Here is a 21797-nt window from a genome sequence, read left to right as displayed (position 1 = left end):
TGATAAACCCCCCTTACCTGAGTTAATCCGGCAAATCTCAAGCTTCAAGCTCTTCTCTTCTCCAACCTTCTTCCTCTTGCTCTGCCTTTGCCCTTTTCCTCTTTCACGATCGCTTCTCTGTTTTTCACGTAAAAACCTTTTTACTCCAAAATGGGACTTTTTCCTTAATTCCAACTTATATATATTTTCCAATAAATAATTATCCCAATAATTATTATTCCAAAATAATAGTAATAATAATCCCAAATTCCAATTATTCAATTAAATTAATAAAAAAAATATTAATTTAAATTAAATAATTATCTTATTTTAATTGGGGTGTTACAGAAGGTATTAGCACCCCTCACGTCCGTCGTACTCGACGGGATCCACGTCCTAGAATAAAGAAAAGGTTGCTAAACATCACACACACACACGGGGAACGCAGGTGGGGTTAAGAGGAACGAGCTCGATAAGGTATCGCACCTTATGCCTACATATCTTGTCTGGAACAAGAATCAGAGCCACTGTAGTTCGGCTTACGCACGCCAAACAACACAAAACAATCAAACAAACAAAGGTAGCAAACATGGAGCCCGACAACCACTGGATGGAATTACGTCGGCATCCGAACCTAAACACACTCAAAAAGGCAAACGTGGAGCCCGACAGCCAATTACTGGGCTTACGTCGGCATCCGAACCAAAACACACAGTCAGATAACAAGTAAACACACGCAAAAAAGAAAAAGGTTGCCCGGAGTGGTCTCGCACGACCACCTGCCTACATACCTCGTCTGGCACGAGGATCAGGGCGATGTAGTTCCCCTGAAAGGGACTGAAGAACATGCAAACTAGTAGGGAGTCGGGAACTCGAGCCTACAAGTCATCAAGCAAACCAGAAGAAGACGCTGAGACGTCAGAAGAAACGGCACACACAGACTAACAGGGAGTCGGGAACTCGAGCCTGATAGCTGCCAAACAAAACACACGCAAAAAAGAAAAGGGTGCCCGGAGAGACCTCGCGCGGTCTCCTGCCTACATACCTCGTCTGGCACGAGGATCAGAGCGATGTAGTTCCCCTGAAAGGGAATGAATTGCTAGCCAAAAACCAGGGAGACACAACACTAGGGAGACTACGACTCGAGCCTAGATGTTGTCATGCACAGTCATCCCTAAGTTCAGTTTTCTATCCTACTTGCATAAGCAAACTACTCCTATCCAGGAAAGAAGCAAGCACACAAGCATACAGAATAATTCAAGCATACATCCAATGAGAACAAGCATCCCAAACAGATATCCACATAGCACGCACTATAACCAAACAAGTGGCTCACACAATAGGTTTGACTGCCGAAGCGAGTCGTCTGTACGGGCTGGATTTGCTCTTAACCTTGCCATTACGAGGCTAAGGTGAAGCAGATGAAAGGATGAAGTGAGGATCAGACCTCACAGCTCATATCCCTAACCAGGGAGAGCTTCTGACAAATGAGCATGGGTCCAGAATGGGGGGACCCTTCTATACTCGATGACTCTGACACAATGTGCACTGCACAAGATCTTGGGCTAGGATCTCAATGCTACAACCATGTAATGGGAGCAAGGAGAAGACTCAACTGAATAGTGGGGGGTAGGCTGCATACCCCTACCTTCCACCAATTGCCTTATTTAAAGGACTTTCACCTGCTTAGCACGAAATTAAACAAACACAATCATCGCCTCTTAAGGAGGACTTCAGACATTTATTTGCCCGGCCCGATAACAGCCGGGTCTCCAGACTACATGAAGTCAAGAGGACTTACCTCAATGCAAGTTGCTTAAGCAACGCAAAGCAAAAGTTCACAAGGAACTGAGCAACTAAAGTACCTGGAAACAATCAAACACAGTTAGTACTCAGACAGACAAAACCAAACAGCAAGTGTTCAATCAATCAAACTATACAAAGCAATGCACAATACAAGGCAAGCTCAAAGCTTAAGCCTAAGCTTCACCACCTACAAAACAATGTTATGTTAGTGTACAAACATCAAACAACATCAATTGCATTTAACTTGATTCATTCTCCATGTGCATTATGCCTTTGATCCTGAAAAATCAAGCAAACATTAGCAACTAGACCACTAGGCTAAGCCTAGGGTCCAAAGGCAATAAAAATTCCTAAACAGCAAGGTATCCACCAACCAATCTCAAATTAAAGTCAAACAAGAGCAAACATCATTGGTCTCATGTTTATATCATTCATCATGCTCATGTTATGCACAAAACAATCCAAACTAGCTCAAATGAAGCACCAAACATGCAAACAGAACTATTGCATTCAAATCCACATCAAAACACTTCCAAAAATTCTCAAATAAATTACACCTAAACAGGGGCTAATCCAGGTATGGCACACCAAATTTGAGCTTAATTGGGCAAATGGAACCATGTCAATGAAAATCAACAAAAACAGACACAATTATAGGCTCCAAATCACAACATCAATACATGCTTCCACTTCAAAAATTCATAACTCAATGAAAACAAAAAAGAAATGGATGAGACCAAAACAGGGATGTCACATTATGTGTCTATTACAAACATATCAAATTTCATGATCATACAATACCACATGAAGATTTCCCATTCAATCTACCAACATGTATCATACAAGCTTGCAATTGTGACCAACAGAGATGAAAAATCATGATCAAATTGAAAATGCAGTATAAAATTCCACAAAAATTCATACAGCATCTTAACATACCAATCAACCATCATGCAAAATTTCACTTCATTCTAACAAGTCTAGGCCCCTCAAAAAAATCCAGCAAATTGACATAAAGAGGTGTGACACAAATTGTCACACCTAAGTTCTAAAATTCATAACTCCATGGCCAGGTATCAAAAACTCATGAAATTTACATGGAAATAATCAGCATCCAGTCAACAATCATCACAAAAATTTCCAAGAATTTATTTTACATTATGTGCATTTCATGAATCAATTGGCAAAGTGTAGCAAAAATGGATATATGTGAAACAAGCCTATGCCAAATAATAATTTTACCAAGCACAACTTTGACCAATAAGTCAAAAAAAATTCTAGAGTCAACAAGGAAGTCAAAGAAACAATCCACACATTTTTCTGAATTTTCTACAATTTTTTATGAATTTTTTCAATGTGTTTATAATTTTTTATGAATTAAACAAGTTAATTAAAATGAACAATGGCATTTTGGTAAATACATTATGGCGCCAGCGGGAAACATCTTATTCAAAATTTCAAACGAGTTTCTGGATCAAACTCATACAATTTCCAGAAATCGTCTTCTTCTCCAACAGCCACGCCAAGAACACTCAAAATTCAAAGCATCGTCAAAATAAGCATGCGACATATCATTCGAACCGTCTCAACCTCTACAATCCAAATATCCATTCAATTTCTTCCAACTCTTCCTAGGTTCCATGGATCGAGCAAGTTAGGGTTTGGTTACAAAAATTCAAATCGCGATTTCTTAAGCTACAGTTAATCATTTTCTAAACCACAAGCAGCATTAGAACCTACGTGAAAAGAACTTCCAAACGCATATGAACAATTAACAAATCGTGAGATTCGAAATTCTTCAAACCTGGAAATGGCAGTGCAATGTTGATGCTCTTTACGCGCTTTCTCCACAAACAGGTGTTGTATAATGATGAGGAAGGTGATTGGAAGCCTTTGCCTAGCTCGAACCTGCTCCAGTCATGTGGAATTGGAATTTGCCATTGATGATGAGTTCTTGAACAGTCGCGATTGACCAAGCTTTTGAGGTCCTTGAGCACGAACAGATGAAGGAGAAGATGATATGAGTTGAATGCAAAAGGAATTTCGAAGTTTGGTTCAAGATTGAGGAAGATTGATGAAGTTTTGCATTTGGAGTGTTCTTGAGATTTTGATGAATGTGAGAGGTTTTGAGATCCAACTTTGGTAATTGTGAAATTCAGTTGTGATTAGAAGGAGATTAAGTTTATATATGTTGCACTAAACCATGCTTAACCATGTAATTATGCATTTGGAAGAATTAGTGAAAATGGTTAACTTTCAAAGTGAGGGCAAAAATGGAATTTCACTATGCCAGCTAGTGCCACCTCAATGACAGCTCACACAAACTCTAAATATCATGTGTAATCCATTGCCACTTGCCTCACTCTCATTGGATGCTTATTTCTCAATTTCACTATGTGGTAGCAAAATATCCAATTTTAGCCATTGCATTTTTCAAGCCAAATCTCAAATTACATGCCTTAGCCATGAAATGAAGATTCCAACAAATTTCAAATACCATTTATGAGGTGTTGCAAAAATCCCCACTCAAAAATTCCAATTATTTTGAAAGTTGGACAATTTTGCCCTTGGTCCAATTTAACTGTCCAGTTGAAAATTGACTTTTTGCATTGGCCATTTTTGAGAAAATCCAATTATGCACCATGAAAGTACATGTCAAATGGAGTTTGTGCATATAAAGAACTTGCAATTTGGACAAACCATGTGGAAGTTATGGCCTCCTGATTATGGGTCATTTTTGAAATTCACTGAGCCATAACTTTCCAACCATACATGGGATTTTCAAGTTCTTGGACTTTTTGGAAAGGTGAGAACAAGATCTACAACTTTCATGTTAAACAAATTTTCATTTGAAGCTTCCTTGGACACGTGGCCTTGAGGTAAAAAACTTTCCATTTTTGGAAACTTCCATTACAAGTCACTTTCTTTTTTTGGCAGTTTTTGTCCTGACTTGATTTCCTTCATTCTTAAGCTTTGCAATGTCATATAACACTTGTTCCAACATGAATGAAGTGTATCCAACTCATTTCCACCTCCAAATCCATCAGATTATGCACAGTTGACCACAGTTGACTTTTCATCTGACAGATGAATCAGGCAATGCATTGATCAATCTGAGCCCCAATCTCCAACTGAAATGGCTCAAGGGTGACACCCTAGCCTCAATAAGCACAAAATAACCAAAGAATGAACCCCATAACCTTCATAAACCTCATCTCCTGATTATGCCCTGATTGGCTCAATACAAACTGATTAGGGTTGACCAGTGGTCAAAACCCTAATCTCAAGGAATCCTGCTTCAATCTCCTGATTACATCCAACCATGATGATGATGATGTATCATTGTAATCAAGATGAAGACCAACATCCATTGAGAATCATGAAACCCTAATTCAAAGCCCAATCCTCAGATGGCCCATGATCAGTCAATAAAACCCCAGGCTTGCACTTTGACTTCCTCATCTTCTGATCAAGACTTGGGAGGATAGCTTGCACAACGTAACCACATGATATGCAATATGAAATGCCTAATGACCTAAAAATGATATGCAATATGATTAGCTAGTCCCAAGAGAGGAGGGCAAATTTTGAGGTGTTACAGCTGCCCCTATTCAATCCACTGTGAACCTGTCGATACGAAATAGCCTCGGCTTTCGGATGATCAGGATGAAGAGTGATTGAATACCAAGAACAGACGAACAATTTGCACTCCGATGGGATAATAATTAACAACGCCTGTCAGCATCGGCGAAGAAACAAACTCGAAAGAAAACGTCGACCTGGATACCAAAATAAATGGTAACGCAGGGATAACCATGGTCTGATCACCACACATCCGCTCGGGATTATTACTCTCTCTTTTTTATGCTTTTCTTGAACCCCGAAATTTCTGCTTGTGCAAACGATCCTCAGACCTCTGCATTTGAACCCCAACATCTTCTTTCTTTGCTCTTTTTCTTGGACCCCGAAAATTTTCTTATCTCTTTTTCATTTTCTTGAACCCCGAACGTTTCTTTGCTCCTTTTTCTTATTTTCTTGAACCCCGAAATTTTTTCCGCGCAAACGATCCTCGGACCTCTGCATTTGAACCCCAGAAAATGCCTCAGCACTCCTCTTTTTGCCAACATAATGAACCCCGATCTCCAGTTTGAACCCCAGTCGCCTGACGATGACTCGCGATCGCCAATATGAACCCCGTTCTCCAGAAAATGCCGCAACACTTCCTTTTCTCCATTTGAACCCCATCTCCAGAAAATGTATCCACATTTCCTTTTCTCCATTTGAACCCCGTTTCCAGAAAATGTATCCACATTTCCTTTTCTCCAATCTCTCGTGATAATTCCGCTGGCAACGTCGGAAATAACACCAAACCACTCTGAGGGCGACATGTCAGAGGGTACACCTTCATAAAGAAGGTGACATGTGTAACTCTTCCTCAGAAGACACCTTTAACGACCTCCATTGGCCTCGGCCAGAGTCTAAGGTAACACATGAACAGAAGATAATCCTAAGGACCTCATCCCGGATATAATCTTCAACTCCATCTCCATTTGAACCCCAGAAAATGCCTCAGCATATACTCTTCTCTGATTGAACCCCGATCTCCAGAAAATGTCGCAACATCTCCTTTTCTCCATTTGAGCCCTGGAATCGCGCTGATCGCGTAACGTCTTCTGATATCATTCCCATCTCTGTCCGACGGAAACATTTCCTCCAATATCGCACTACTGGGGAACACTGCTGATCTGACGTCATGGTACCACACTCCTCAGAGTAACATTTTCAACCAGACACTGACTGATGACTGGGAGAAAACTCGACGTTTACTGGACATCGAACAATGATGTTGACAGGACATCGAACAATGATGTTTACAGGACATCGAACAATGATGTTGACAGGACATCGAACAATGATGTTGACAGGACATCAAACAATGATGTTGACGGGACATCAAACAAGGATGTTGACAGGACATCAAACAATGATGTTGACAGGACATCAAACAATGATGTTTACAGGCATCAAACAATGATGTTGACAGGACATCAAACAATGATGTTGACAGGACATCAAACAATGATGTTGACAGGACATCAAACAATGATGTTGACAGGACATCAAACAATGATGTTGACAGGACATCAAACAAGGACCGACCAGACATTAAACAATGACTGGGAAATAACTCGACGTTTACTGGACATCGAATGATGATGTTTACAGGACACCAAAGAAAGCTCGACCAGACACTTACTGATGACTGGGAAATACTGTTGTTCCAAACTCACAATGCTAAACTCCTCGGAGTATCGTCTTCATTGTCCGGCAAAACCAATCCTCAAGCGGTAACCACGGCTCGAATCGCGCTGATCGCGTAACATTCTCCAATCTTCATTCCCATCTCGGCCCGACGGAAAAGCTTCCTCCAGTATCGCACTACTGGGGAACATTGATGACCTGACGTCGTGATGCTAAACCCCTCAGAGTAACATCTTCACCATCTGATGAAACCAAACCTCCAAGCGGTAACCACAGCTTGAGTCGCGCTGGTCGCGTAACCTTTCCATCTCTGTCCGACGGAAAAAGTACCCTCCAGTATCGCACTACTGGGGAACATTGCTGATCTGATCCTGAGGCTAAACTCCTCGGAGTAACACCTTCGCTGTCTGGCAAAAACCACTTCTCAAACGATAACCACAGCTTGAGACTAGCTTATGCTTGTAATGATGCATGACTTTTTCTGCGTAATGCTCCATAATTATGGAAATGCTACGCGATTTATTATTTTTTCTATGCAATATGCTATGCTTACGCTACATGATGAATGCATAAAAAGCATCCCCCTCAAGGGACTCTTCTGAGGAGCACGAGACACTCTGCTGAGGAACTCGTCAATACTCCGATTCCACCCTGCTGGGGAATAGCACTGCTGCTGGGAAAAGGCAACCCTTGCTGGGGAAACCTCCTTTGCACCCAATCCTACTCGAGAAACCGCCGGGGATAAACACCACCAACGCTCTGTGGGGATACAATAGCTCTTGACTTGCTGAGGATACCAATCCCGACTCTGCTTTGAGAAGACCCTCACAGATACCTGCGGACTTCACTGGGGAAATGCTCACAGATACTCCGCTGGGAAATAGCAACCTCCAGGCTCAACTGGGGAATAACCATCCTGACCCTGCCAGGAAAACGAATGTTACTCCGCTGGGGACAACCCATGTAATCCGCATGTAGGATACACTCAGCTGGGGATGCAAAATCCGTCCGCTACGGGAACTTGTCCAATCCACTGGTAGGATGAACACTGCTGGAGATATATTTCATTGAAACCCGCTCCACTCGGGGAACTGCTGGAGATATATTTCTTTGAAACCCGCTCCACTCGGGGAACTGCTGGAGATATATTTCATTGAAACCCGCTCCACTCGGGGAACTGCTGGAGATATATTTCTTTGAACCCGCTCCACTCGGGGAACTGCTGGAGATATATTTCTTTGAACCCGCTCCACTCGGGGATTAGCAACCTTCAGGCCTGGCTGCTGAGGAAACACCGTTTACCTGCCGGGGATAACCCTCTCGACTCGGCTGGGAGAAACCACAGACCTTGGATCTGCTGGGGAGTTGGTCCTCTAATTCTGCTTGGGGACTTAGCTGGGAAATAAGAATAATTGGCACAAAACACCCGTCGACTCATCGAAACACGGTATCTACCTCCAATACTCACATCAGCTTTCCACTTTTGAGAACTCCCAGACTCGTCTGGACCTTTTCTGCTCCATCATCTTATATTCCAAGTCGCTCCGCGCTCGACGGAGAACGTACTCCTGGGATTTATACATAATTTCAACCTTTCGACTTTGAAGAGTCTTCTTGGTTAATTTCAAAGGTCGTCGGACGTCTCGTCGTCTCTCCGTTCCTTTCTTCATGCACTCGTTCCTGATCAGACTCTGTGGGGAATTTCTACAGGCTTTCCAATCTTCCGATTTTGAAGAGTCTTCTTGGTTACCATCAAGGATCGTCGTACGCCTCAACGTCACTTCGTCGTTTTTCATTCGTTCGTCCCTGAGCGAACTCTCTGGGGATTTGTTACCAAGCTTCCACATCACAACCTGCAAGTGAGTGAAGAATATCTAACAGTACCTGCAAAACAGACCGTCAGATAAAACCGTGCCCCGGGCGTGTCAAGATTTCAACACTTGGGTCACTCAACCTTCCAAATAAGATTTCCAGTTTTCAATCCTATAAACATGCATTGGAAGGGACCTGTATGTCTTAAAAATGCAAAATTCTTTATCAAAAATATCTGGATGTTTTTGCAATCAAAGCGGTAATGAAAGACAAAAACAAAATTATTTGACTGAATATGCATTTTATTGATTGGAAAAGTGTGGCTCAAATGAGCAATACAAAAGGAAGCAATTCCTGAAAAGAGGTAACTGCGCTCAAAAGGAAAAATCTATCCTAATGGCAATGTGAAACCCGTGATCTCATCGAGTTCCAACTCGGTTACACCCCATATGTCCTCAGACTCTCCGTGCTTTCTGCCTTCTGAACAGGACGATTCTGATTGATCCCTACCGGGTATTATCCATGATGCTTTAACCAAAGCGCAAACGATCATGCTAGACGCAGTTGTTCGTTTCAATACCTCTTTTGCCTGGACCGCCCCTTCGGGTTTTCAGTCCACCGGGATACCCTTTTTTGCCCAAGTCGCCTTTTCAGGTCTTCGACTCGCCGGGTGTACAATTTTTCATTTTATCCCTAATTTTTGCCCGAACCTTTCTTTCTATTTTTGGTTCGCCGGGATGCCCATTTTTGCCTGGACTATTTTGTTCTTTTCGTCCAGCGGGTCTCTTTTATACGAAGTATTTTTTAACTGCGTCCGCATTCACAGGGGATGGAAAATCCTCGCCATCCATGGTCGTTAACAACAAGGCTCCGCCAGAGAAAACCTTCTTGACCACGAATGGACCTTCATAATTCGGCGTCCATTTGCCCCTTCAATCGTTTTGAGGAGGAAGGATCCTTTTCAGCACCATATCACCTACGTGATACACCCGAGGTCGCACCTTCTTGTCAAAAGCACGCTTCATTCGCTGCTGATACAACTGCCCATGACAGATGGCTGCTAGCCTCTTTTCCTCAATCAGGCTCAACTCTTCGTACCGGGTCCTTACCCATTCAGCCTCTTGCAACTTCACGTCCATCAGGACTCTTAAAGAGGGAATCTGAACCTCAACAGGTAATACAACCTCCATTCCATATACCAATGAGAAAGGAGTTGCCCCAGTAGATGTACGTACTGAAATTCGATACCCAGGATATCAGTTTCCTACTCAACCACACCATCGGTGCATTCAAACGTTATCCGGGCAACAAAAGCTTATTCACCTTAACCTCCCCATCAGACATCAGAATCCGTTCGGATTTGGGGTCAGGCCCCTCCTCCGGGATCGGTTACTCTCAATCTTTCGATTAAAGCACCTCGAGATATCCTCCTCAGGGAATTCAAACTTCATCGGTTGATCATCCTCCCCGGGTTGTTGGGCGATGTAATCAGGCACTACACCCCTTGATTGCTTTCTGAGAGGTATATCGAATATCGCATTCAATCAAAATCACTGGCCCTTTCGCAACCCGTCCGGTCATTGCTGGCTCTTTCAGAAATCTACCTGATCAACTCCATCTCGAAATCCACAAAGTGGTATGAATCAGCATATACTGTCTCAGTCGGCGAGCAGCCTATGCCAAAGTACATCAAGTTTTCTCGAACAGTGAATGTACTGTTTCACAGTCGGTAAACTTTTTGCTAAGGTAAATTGCATGCTCTTTTCGACGAGACTCGTTATGATGACCCAACACACCTCATAGACCCCTCGAAGGCTGTCAAGTACAGATTTGACAAACGCTCCTCCCACAGAAGGTATCAGAATCAGAGGTTCCTGCAACTTATTCTTTCTTTCTTTTCAATGCCCCTTGGCAATCATTATTTCGCCTGACCGTTTGATCTTTCTTTTTTTTTCAACATCTTGAATATGGGTTCGCACGTGGCTGTTAGATGAGATGTGAACCATGACAGGTAGTTCAATCTTTCTAAGAAACCACGAACTTCTTTCTTTACTTTTTCTCGGTTCAGGTATTTCTCTTTTTTTTTTTTTTTAGCAGGATCAACCTCGATTCCTTCTTATAATGAACCCCCAGCAGCTTACCGGCCTGCACTCTGATAGTGCGCTCACTTGAATTCAACCTCAGTTTGAATTGTCTCAACCAGTCAACCGACTTGCCCCGGTCAGCCAGATGCCCCACTCCTGTTTGGGACTTTGCTATCATGTCATAGCATTGCATTCGGTTTCATGATGAATCATGTCATGAAACAAAGTCACCATGATACGTGGCACCAGCGTTCTGCTTCTCTAGAGGACAGTCTCCTTTCCCTGGTAGCTTGTGCACAACGACATCGGTATCCGACCCTGGCATATCCTGACATGACCAGGTGAAGGCATCCACATGCTCCTTCAATAGGACTACCGTTCTGCTCTCGATTCGCCTCTGAAGCGGCCCCAATTTTCCTATCTCCTTCCTGACCTCGGCAGTACACAGGTTAACAAACTCAATTCGCTCTTCGAGCGGCTGAATCACCTTCTCCTCTTGTTTCAACAACCTGGCTAATTCCAGCAGATCACAATCTTCTTCGCCTTATTCTTCGGCATGATTGCTCAGTTTGTCGAAGTCATATGAGGTGTAACCAAATTGTTATCAATGAGATTCGGAGAATTATTTTTGAAGTTGGGACGAGACAAATCAAAAAGGAAAAAAATGAAAATAAACATTGCCATTTTTATTTGTTTTTAAACTGCAAAAATAAATGAAAAACAGGGAACACCGCTTTTTGACTGAAAAACATCCATTTATTAATGATGCAGAAAATGCAAATTTAAACATGAGGTGGCCCTTACAATGGACCATTACGTGTCGGGCAACACGTATGGCTTTCATGCAGATAAAATCAAAACAGAAATCATTACTCTTCCGGACGAGTGTCAGTGCTGATCTTTTAGGCCTTCCAGCTTCCTGGTACGCACGGCTTTATCCAACCACTGAACTTGCAGTCACTGTCAGTCTCTCCACCTACCGCACAGACGCGATCTGAATCTTCAGCAATTGCACTCACCATCGCCTGACCATGTGCCGGCATGGGATTAGCATTAACGTTGGGAGATGGAGCAAAGTTGATTGCCTTGGAATCCACCAGGTCTTGGACTACGTGCTTAAAAGCTTTGCAGTCCTCTACACTGTGCCCAGGAGCACCCGAATGGAATTCACATTTGACACTTTCATCAAAATTGGCTGGCCTCTGATCAGGTCTCATAGGTGCCAAAGTCCTCAACTGTACCAACCCCATATCTTTCAGCTTTTTCAATAGGAAAGAATATGTCACAGGCGGCCTGTCAAAATGCCGATCACTCATCCTCCTCCTGACTGGATATCCTACCCTCTGAGACCTCTGCTGGAATGGCTGACGCTGCTGTTGCTGTTGTGCAGGCTGATTGTCAGCAGGAATAGTTACCGCAGCGGTGTGCTGGTAGTAACGACCCCTACCGTGTCCTCTCTGGGCGTACACAGCACTCGATTCACCCTCATCCTTGTGCTGGTCATTACCAAAAGATTTCTTCGGTCCAGACGACGAAGCGTTTCCTTGCATGTTCCCCATCTTCAGCCAGTCTTCAATCCTCCCCACCTTTTCGGCAATTACTTTCTGCCCCAAGGCGAACTCTTGCATGACATTGATCAGCTCTCCCATCTTCTCTTTCAGTTCGAGGATGTCAGCGTTGGGAGGATCCATCAGTCTGGGAGTATTGCGCCTGGTGTAATATCTGTGAGGGCGTGTTGAGTGCAAAGGTACGGTTCTGCGAGCACGAGCAATGATTCCTGCAAAACAGCAAACAGGTTAATATGCATGAATGCAACGTCTATCCATATGAGGAAGCTTCTGTCTTTCGATCCTGGTTTCATCGAGACAGATAACATTTCACCAATAACATTTTGACATCCAGATGTCTCTCAACCAGATTATCAATCAATAATACTCCCCATATGGCTAGACATAGGTTCGATGCAGATGAATGCAAAATGAGAATGATGCAGATGAATGCAATGCATAGTGCCATCCTCCAAGTCATCTGATCATCTGTTGCTCTGAATCACAGCCCTGATCTCTGAACCGATCACTACCATCTGAGGTACTGATTAACCATAAGTCCGACTCAAGGGTTCCGAAATAAACGGAAGACATATACATCATCATCATCATCAGACCATCTCTGAACAGATACCCACGATCATCTGAATCGGCCCGGGGAATCCTGAAATAAACGGATCCCCACTAATAAATCACGGACAGCACTCCGGCGTCTCAGAAATAAACGGCCATAAATCCGACTTATAAATAGGACTCTGATCCACGGAACAATTAGTCACCATCAAAGTCACCGTCTGAACATGCATCTGAAAGGATCACCCTCCCCTCACAGGTAAATTCTAAACAGGTCATCCTAAGGCGGACAATAGTCTCGACAATCGGGCAGAGATACTCAATGGGTTTGCCCTTTCGGGTGTGCCATTGCAGCTCTCCTGAGATCGTCTGAACCAAAGATCCGGGAAATGATCGGTCACCAGAGTCAATAGTTCAGATGAAGTAACTCAACCAAAGTGGAGTACCCCACAGAGGAAAGCACTATCAAATGAACCTCGTCTGGCTTGTGGTATGTCACGTTGCAACAATATGCTGATCCAGCAAATGAGGAACATGAGACCACACTAGTCCTAGGTGTATACTCGGGCCTGGGTTTTAGCCCCACTCAGAACACCCACCCCAAACAGAAGAACCACCTGCACAGAGGACGGCAACAACATGATAGTATGATGCATGCAGACATTAATGCAAATATAGATACACACTGGTTAGAATAATAAATGCAATAAATAACACAAAACAAGCAACCTAAACTATCCTAGAACGCTAGGAAGGACTCGCTTAGGGACGATGGACCAGCATAGGTCTACATCGTCTCCCCAGCAGAGTCGCCAGCTGTCGCATCCTGCGAAAAATCAACCGGCGAGACTCGAATAAAATACACACAGAGCCGCCACTGCGCGTTATTTATCCCAAGATAGGGAAAGGAAACGCTCAGAGAAACCTGGAAAGGAAATGGTCTCGCGACCAGAGAGAAAGGGTAAGGGAGTCGGTTACGCAAGGGGAAGGTATTAGCACCCCTCACGTCCGTCGTACTCGACGGGATCCACGTCCTAGAATAAAGAAAAGGTTGCTAAACATCACACACACACACGGGGAACGCAGGTGGGGTTAAGAGGAACGAGCTCGATAAGGTATCGCACCTTATGCCTACATATCTTGTTTGGAACAAGAATCAGAGCCACTGTAGTTCGGCTTACACACGCCAAACAACACAAAACAATCAAACAAACAAAGGTAGCAAACATGGAGCCCGACAACCACTGGATGGAATTACGTCGGCATCCGAACCAAAACACACTCAAAAAGGCAAACGTGGAGCCCGACAGCCAATTACTGGGCTTACGTCGGCATCCGAACCAAAACACACAGTCAGATAACAAGTAAACACACGCAAAAAAGAAAAAGGTTGCCCGGAGTGGTCTCGCACGACCACCTGCCTACATACCTCGTCTGGCACGAGGATCAGGGCGATGTAGTTCCCCTGAAAGGGACTGAAGAACATGCAAACTAGTAGGGAGTCGGGAACTCGAGCCTACAAGTCATCAAGCAAACCAGAAGAAGACGCTGAGACGTCAGAAGAAACGGCACACACAGACTAACAGGGAGTCGGGAACTCGAGCCTGATAGCTGCCAAACAAAACACACGCAAAAAAGAAAAGGGTGCCCGGAGAGACCTCGCGCGGTCTCCTGCCTACATACCTCGTCTGGCATGAGGATCAGGGCGATGTAGTTCCCCTGAAAGGGAATGAATTGCTAGCCAAAAACCAGGGAGACACAACACTAGGGAGACTACGACTCGAGCCTAGATGTTGTCATGCACAGTCATCCCTAAGTTCAGTTTTCTATCCTACTTGCATAAGCAAACTACTCCTATCCAGGAAAGAAGCAAGCACACAAGCATACAGAATAATTCAAGCATACATCCAATGAGAACAAGCATCCCAAACAGATATCCACATAGCACGCACTATAACCAAACAAGTGGCTCACACAATAGGTTTGACTGCCGAAGCGAGTCGTCTGTACGGGCTGGATTTGCTCTTAACCTTGCCATTACGAGGCTAAGGTGAAGCAGATGAAAGGATGAAGTGAGGATCAGACCTCACAGCTCATATCCCTAACCAGGGAGAGCTTCTGACAAATGAGCATGGGTCCAGAATGGGGGGACCCTTCTATACTCGATGACTCTGACACAATGTGCACTGCACAAGATCTTGGGCTAGGATCTCAATGCTACAACCATGTAATGGGAGCAAGGAGAAGACTCAACTGAATAGTGGGGGGTAGGCTGCATACCCCTACCTTCCACCAATTGCCTTATTTAAAGGACTTTCACCTGCTTAGCACGAAATTAAACAAACACAATCATCGCCTCTTAAGGAGGACTTCAGACATTTATTTGCCCGACCCGGTAACAGCCGGGTCTCCAGACTACATGAAGTCAAGAGGACTTACCTCAATGCAAGTTGCTTAAGCAACGCAAAGCAAGAGTTCACAAGGAACTGAGCAACTAAAGTACCTGGAAACAATCAAACACAGTTAGTACTCAGACAGACAAAACCAAACAGCAAGTGTTCAATCAATCAAACTATACAAAGCAATGCACAATACAAGGCAAGCTCAAAGCTTAAGCCTAAGCTTCACCACCTACAAAACAATGTTATGTTAGTGTACAAACATCAAACAACATCAATTGCATTTAACTTGATTCATTCTCCATGTGCATTATGCCTTTGATCCTGAAAAATCAAGCAAACATTAGCAACTAGACCACTAGGCTAAGCCTAGGGTCCAAAGGCAATAAAAATTCCTAAACAGCAAGGTATCCACCAACCAATCTCAAATTAAAGTCAAACAAGAGCAAACATCATTGGTCTCATGTTTATATCATTCATCATGCTCATGTTATGCACAAAACAATCCAAACTAGCTCAAATGAAGCACCAAACATGCAAACAGAACTATTGCATTCAAATCCACATCAAAACACTTCCAAAAATTCTCAAATAAATTACACCTAAACAGGGGCTAATCCAGGTATGGCACACCAAATTTGAGCTTAATTGGGCAAATGGAACCATGTCAATGAAAATCAACAAAAACAGACACAATTATAGGCTCCAAATCACAACATCAATACATGCTTCCACTTCAAAAATTCATAACTCAATGAAAACAAAAAAGAAATGGATGAGACCAAAACAGGGATGTCACATTATGTGTCTATTACAAACATATCAAATTTCATGATCATACAATACCACATGAAGATTTCCCATTCAATCTACCAACATGTATCATACAAGCTTGCAATTGTGACCAACAGAGATGAAAAATCATGATCAAATTGAAAATGCAGTATAAAATTCCACAAAAATTCATACAGCATCTTAATATACCAATCAACCATCATGCAAAATTTCACTTCATTCTAACAAGTCTAGGCCCCTCAAAAAAATCCAGCAAATTGACATAAAGAGGTGTGACACAAATTGTCACACCTAAGTTCTAAAATTCATAACTCCATGGCCAGGTATCAAAAACTCATGAAATTTACATGGAAATAATCAGCATCCAGTCAACAATCATCACAAAAATTTCCAAGAATTTATTTTACATTATGTGCATTTCATGAATCAATTGGCAAAGTGTAGCAAAAATGGATATATGTGAAACAAGCCTATGCCAAATAATAATTTTACCAAGCACAACTTTGACCAATAAGTCAAAAAAAATTCTAGAGTCAACAAGGAAGTCAAAGAAACAATCCACACATTTTTCTGAATTTTCTACAATTTTTTATGAATTTTTTCAATGTGTTTATAATTTTTTATGAATTAAACAAGTTAATTAAAATGAACAATGGCATTTTGGTAAATACATTATGGCGCCAGCGGGAAACATCTTATTCAAAATTTCAAACGAGTTTCTGGATCAAACTCATACAATTTCCAGAAATCGTCTTCTTCTCCAACAGCCACGCCAAGAACACTCAAAATTCAAAGCATCGTCAAAATAAGCATGCGACATATCATTCGAACCGTCTCAACCTCTACAATCCAAATATCCATTCAATTTCTTCCAACTCTTCCTAGGTTCCATGGATCGAGCAAGTTAGGGTTTGGTTACAAAAATTCAAATCGCGATTTCTTAAGCTACAGTTAATCATTTTCTAAACCACAAGCAGCATTAGAACCTACGTGAAAAGAACTTCCAAACGCATATGAACAATTAACAAATCGTGAGATTCGAAATTCTTCAAACCTGGAAATGGCAGTGCAATGTTGATGCTCTTTACGCGCTTTCTCCACAAACAGGTGTTGTATAATGATGAGGAAGGTGATTGGAAGCCTTTGCCTAGCTCGAACCTGCTCCAGTCATGTGGAATTGGAATTTGCCATTGATGATGAGTTCTTGAACAGTCGCGATTGACCAAGCTTTTGAGGTCCTTGAGCACGAACAGATGAAGGAGAAGATGATATGAGTTGAATGCAAAAGGAATTTCGAAGTTTGGTTCAAGATTGAGGAAGATTGATGAAGTTTTGCATTTGGAGTGTTCTTGAGATTTTGATGAATGTGAGAGGTTTTGAGATCCAACTTTGGTAATTGTGAAATTCAGTTGTGATTAGAAGGAGATTAAGTTTATATATGTTGCACTAAACCATGCTTAACCATGTAATTATGCATTTGGAAGAATTAGTGAAAATGGTTAACTTTCAAAGTGAGGGCAAAAATGGAATTTCACTATGCCAGCTAGTGCCACCTCAATGACAGCTCACACAAACTCTAAATATCATGTGTAATCCATTGCCACTTGCCTCACTCTCATTGGATGCTTATTTCTCAATTTCACTATGTGGTAGCAAAATATCCAATTTTAGCCATTGCATTTTTCAAGCCAAATCTCAAATTACATGCCTTAGCCATGAAATGAAGATTCCAACAAATTTCAAATACCATTTATGAGGTGTTGCAAAAATCCCCACTCAAAAATTCCAATTATTTTGAAAGTTGGACAATTTTGCCCTTGGTCCAATTTAACTGTCCAGTTGAAAATTGACTTTTTGCATTGGCCATTTTTGAGAAAATCCAATTATGCACCATGAAAGTACATGTCAAATGGAGTTTGTGCATATAAAGAACTTGCAATTTGGACAAACCATGTGGAAGTTATGGCCTCCTGATTATGGGTCATTTTTGAAATTCACTGAGCCATAACTTTCCAACCATACATGGGATTTTCAAGTTCTTGGACTTTTTGGAAAGGTGAGAACAAGATCTACAACTTTCATGTTAAACAAATTTTCATTTGAAGCTTCCTTGGACACGTGGCCTTGAGGTCAAAAACTTTCCATTTTTGGAAACTTCCATTACAAGTCACTTTCTTTTTTTGGCAGTTTTTGTCCTGACTTGATTTCCTTCATTCTTAAGCTTTGCAATGTCATATAACACTTGTTCCAACATGAATGAAGTGTATCCAACTCATTTCCACCTCCAAATCCATCAGATTATGCACAGTTGACCACAGTTGACTTTTCATCTGACAGATGAATCAGGCAATGCATTGATCAATCTGAGCCCCAATCTCCAACTGAAATGGCTCAAGGGTGACACCCTAGCCTCAATAAGCACAAAATAACCAAAGAATGAACCCCATAACCTTCATAAACCTCATCTCCTGATTATGCCCTGATTGGCTCAATACAAACTGATTAGGGTTGACCAGTGGTCAAAACCCTAATCTCAAGGAATCCTGCTTCAATCTCCTGATTACATCCAACCATGATGATGATGATGTATCATTGTAATCAAGATGAAGACCAACATCCATTGAGAATCATGAAACCCTAATTCAAAGCCCAATCCTCAGATGGCCCATGATCAGTCAATAAAACCCCAGGCTTGCACTTTGACTTCCTCATCTTCTGATCAAGACTTGGGAGGATAGCTTGCACAACGTAACCACATGATATGCAATATGAAATGCCTAATGACCTAAAAATGATATGCAATATGATTAGCTAGTCCCAAGAGAGGAGGGCAAATTTTGAGGTGTTACAGCTGCCCCTATTCAATCCACTGTGAACCTGTCGATACGAAATAGCCTCGGCTTTCGGATGATCAGGATGAAGAGTGATTGAATACCAAGAACAGACGAACAATTTGCACTCCGATGGGATAATAATTAACAACGCCTGTCAGCATCGGCGAAGAAACAAACTCGAAAGAAAACGTCGACCTGGATACCAAAATAAATGGTAACGCAGGGATAACCATGGTCTGATCACCACACATCCGCTCGGGATTATTACTCTCTCTTTTTTATGCTTTTCTTGAACCCCGAAATTTCTGCTTGTGCAAACGATCCTCAGACCTCTGCATTTGAACCCCAACATCTTCTTTCTTTGCTCTTTTTCTTGGACCCCGAAAATTTTCTTATCTCTTTTTCATTTTCTTGAACCCCGAACGTTTCTTTGCTCCTTTTTCTTATTTTCTTGAACCCCGAAATTTTTTCCGCGCAAACGATCCTCGGACCTCTGCATTTGAACCCCAGAAAATGCCTCAGCACTCCTCTTTTTGCCAACATAATGAACCCCGATCTCCAGTTTGAACCCCAGTCGCCTGACGATGACTCGCGATCGCCAATATGAACCCCGTTCTCCAGAAAATGCCGCAACACTTCCTTTTCTCCATTTGAACCCCATCTCCAGAAAATGTATCCACATTTCCTTTTCTCCATTTGAACCCCGTTTCCAGAAAATGTATCCACATTTCCTTTTCTCCAATCTCTCGTGATAATTCCGCTGGCAACGTCGGAAATAACACCAAACCACTCTGAGGGCGACATGTCAGAGGGTACACCTTCATAAAGAAGGTGACATGTGTAACTCTTCCTCAGAAGACACCTTTAACGACCTCCATTGGCCTCGGCCAGAGTCTAAGGTAACACATGAACAGAAGATAATCCTAAGGACCTCATCCCGGATATAATCTTCAACTCCATCTCCATTTGAACCCCAGAAAATGCCTCAACATATACTCTTCTCTGATTGAACCCCGATCTCCAGAAAATGTCGCAACATCTCCTTTTCTCCATTTGAGCCCTGGAATCGCGCTGATCGCGTAACGTCTTCTGATATCATTCCCATCTCTGTCCGACGGAAACATTTCCTCCAATATCGCACTACTGGGGAACACTGCTGATCTGACGTCATGGTACCACACTCCTCAGAGTAACATTTTCAACCAGACACTGACTGATGACTGGGAGAAAACTCGACGTTTACTGGACATCGAACAATGATGTTGACAGGACATCGAACAATGATGTTTACAGGACATCGAACAATGATGTTGACAGGACATCGAACAATGATGTTGACAGGACATCAAACAATGATGTTGACGGGACATCAAACAAGGATGTTGACAGGACATCAAACAATGATGTTGACAGGACATCAAACAATGATGTTTACAGGCATCAAACAATGATGTTGACAGGACATCAAACAATGATGTTGACAGGACATCAAACAATGATGTTGACAGGACATCAAACAATGATGTTGACAGGACATCAAACAATGATGTTGACAGGACATCAAACAAGGACCGACCAGACATTAAACAATGACTGGGAAATAACTCGACGTTTACTGGACATCGAATGATGATGTTTACAGGACACCAAAGAAAGCTCGACCAGACACTTACTGATGACTGGGAAATACTGTTGTTCCAAACTCACAATGCTAAACTCCTCGGAGTATCGTCTTCATTGTCCGGCAAAACCAATCCTCAAGCGGTAACCACGGCTCGAATCGCGCTGATCGCGTAACATTCTCCAATCTTCATTCCCATCTCGGCCCGACGGAAAAGCTTCCTCCAGTATCGCACTACTGGGGAACATTGATGACCTGACGTCGTGATGCTAAACCCCTCAGAGTAACATCTTCACCATCTGATGAAACCAAACCTCCAAGCGGTAACCACAGCTTGAGTCGCGCTGGTCGCGTAACCTTTCCATCTCTGTCCGACGGAAAAAGTACCCTCCAGTATCGCACTACTGGGGAACATTGCTGATCTGATCCTGAGGCTAAACTCCTCGGAGTAACACCTTCGCTGTCTGGCAAAAACCACTTCTCAAACGATAACCACAGCTTGAGACTAGCTTATGCTTGTAATGATGCATGACTTTTTCTGCGTAATGCTCCATAATTATGGAAATGCTACGCGATTTATTATTTTTTCTATGCAATATGCTATGCTTACGCTACATGATGAATGCATAAAAAGCATCCCCCTCAAGGGACTCTTCTGAGGAGCACGAGACACTCTGCTGAGGAACTCGTCAATACTCCGATTCCACCCTGCTGGGGAATAGCACTGCTGCTGGGAAAAGGCAACCCTTGCTGGGGAAACCTCCTTTGCACCCAATCCTACTCGAGAAACCGCCGGGGATAAACACCACCAACGCTCTGTGGGGATACAATAGCTCTTGACTTGCTGAGGATACCAATCCCGACTCTGCTTTGAGAAGACCCTCACAGATACCTGCGGACTTCACTGGGGAAATGCTCACAGATACTCCGCTGGGAAATAGCAACCTCCAGGCTCAACTGGGGAATAACCATCCTGACCCTGCCAGGAAAACGAATGTTACTCCGCTGGGGACAACCCATGTAATCCGCATGTAGGATACACTCAGCTGGGGATGCAAAATCCGTCCGCTACGGGAACTTGTCCA

This window comes from Lathyrus oleraceus, chromosome 6, assembly GCF_024323335.1.
Source record: "Lathyrus oleraceus cultivar Zhongwan6 chromosome 6, CAAS_Psat_ZW6_1.0, whole genome shotgun sequence".
In the NCBI taxonomy this organism is placed as follows: Eukaryota; Viridiplantae; Streptophyta; class Magnoliopsida; order Fabales; family Fabaceae; genus Lathyrus; species Lathyrus oleraceus.
Note: the sequence above shows the minus strand (reverse complement) of the source record.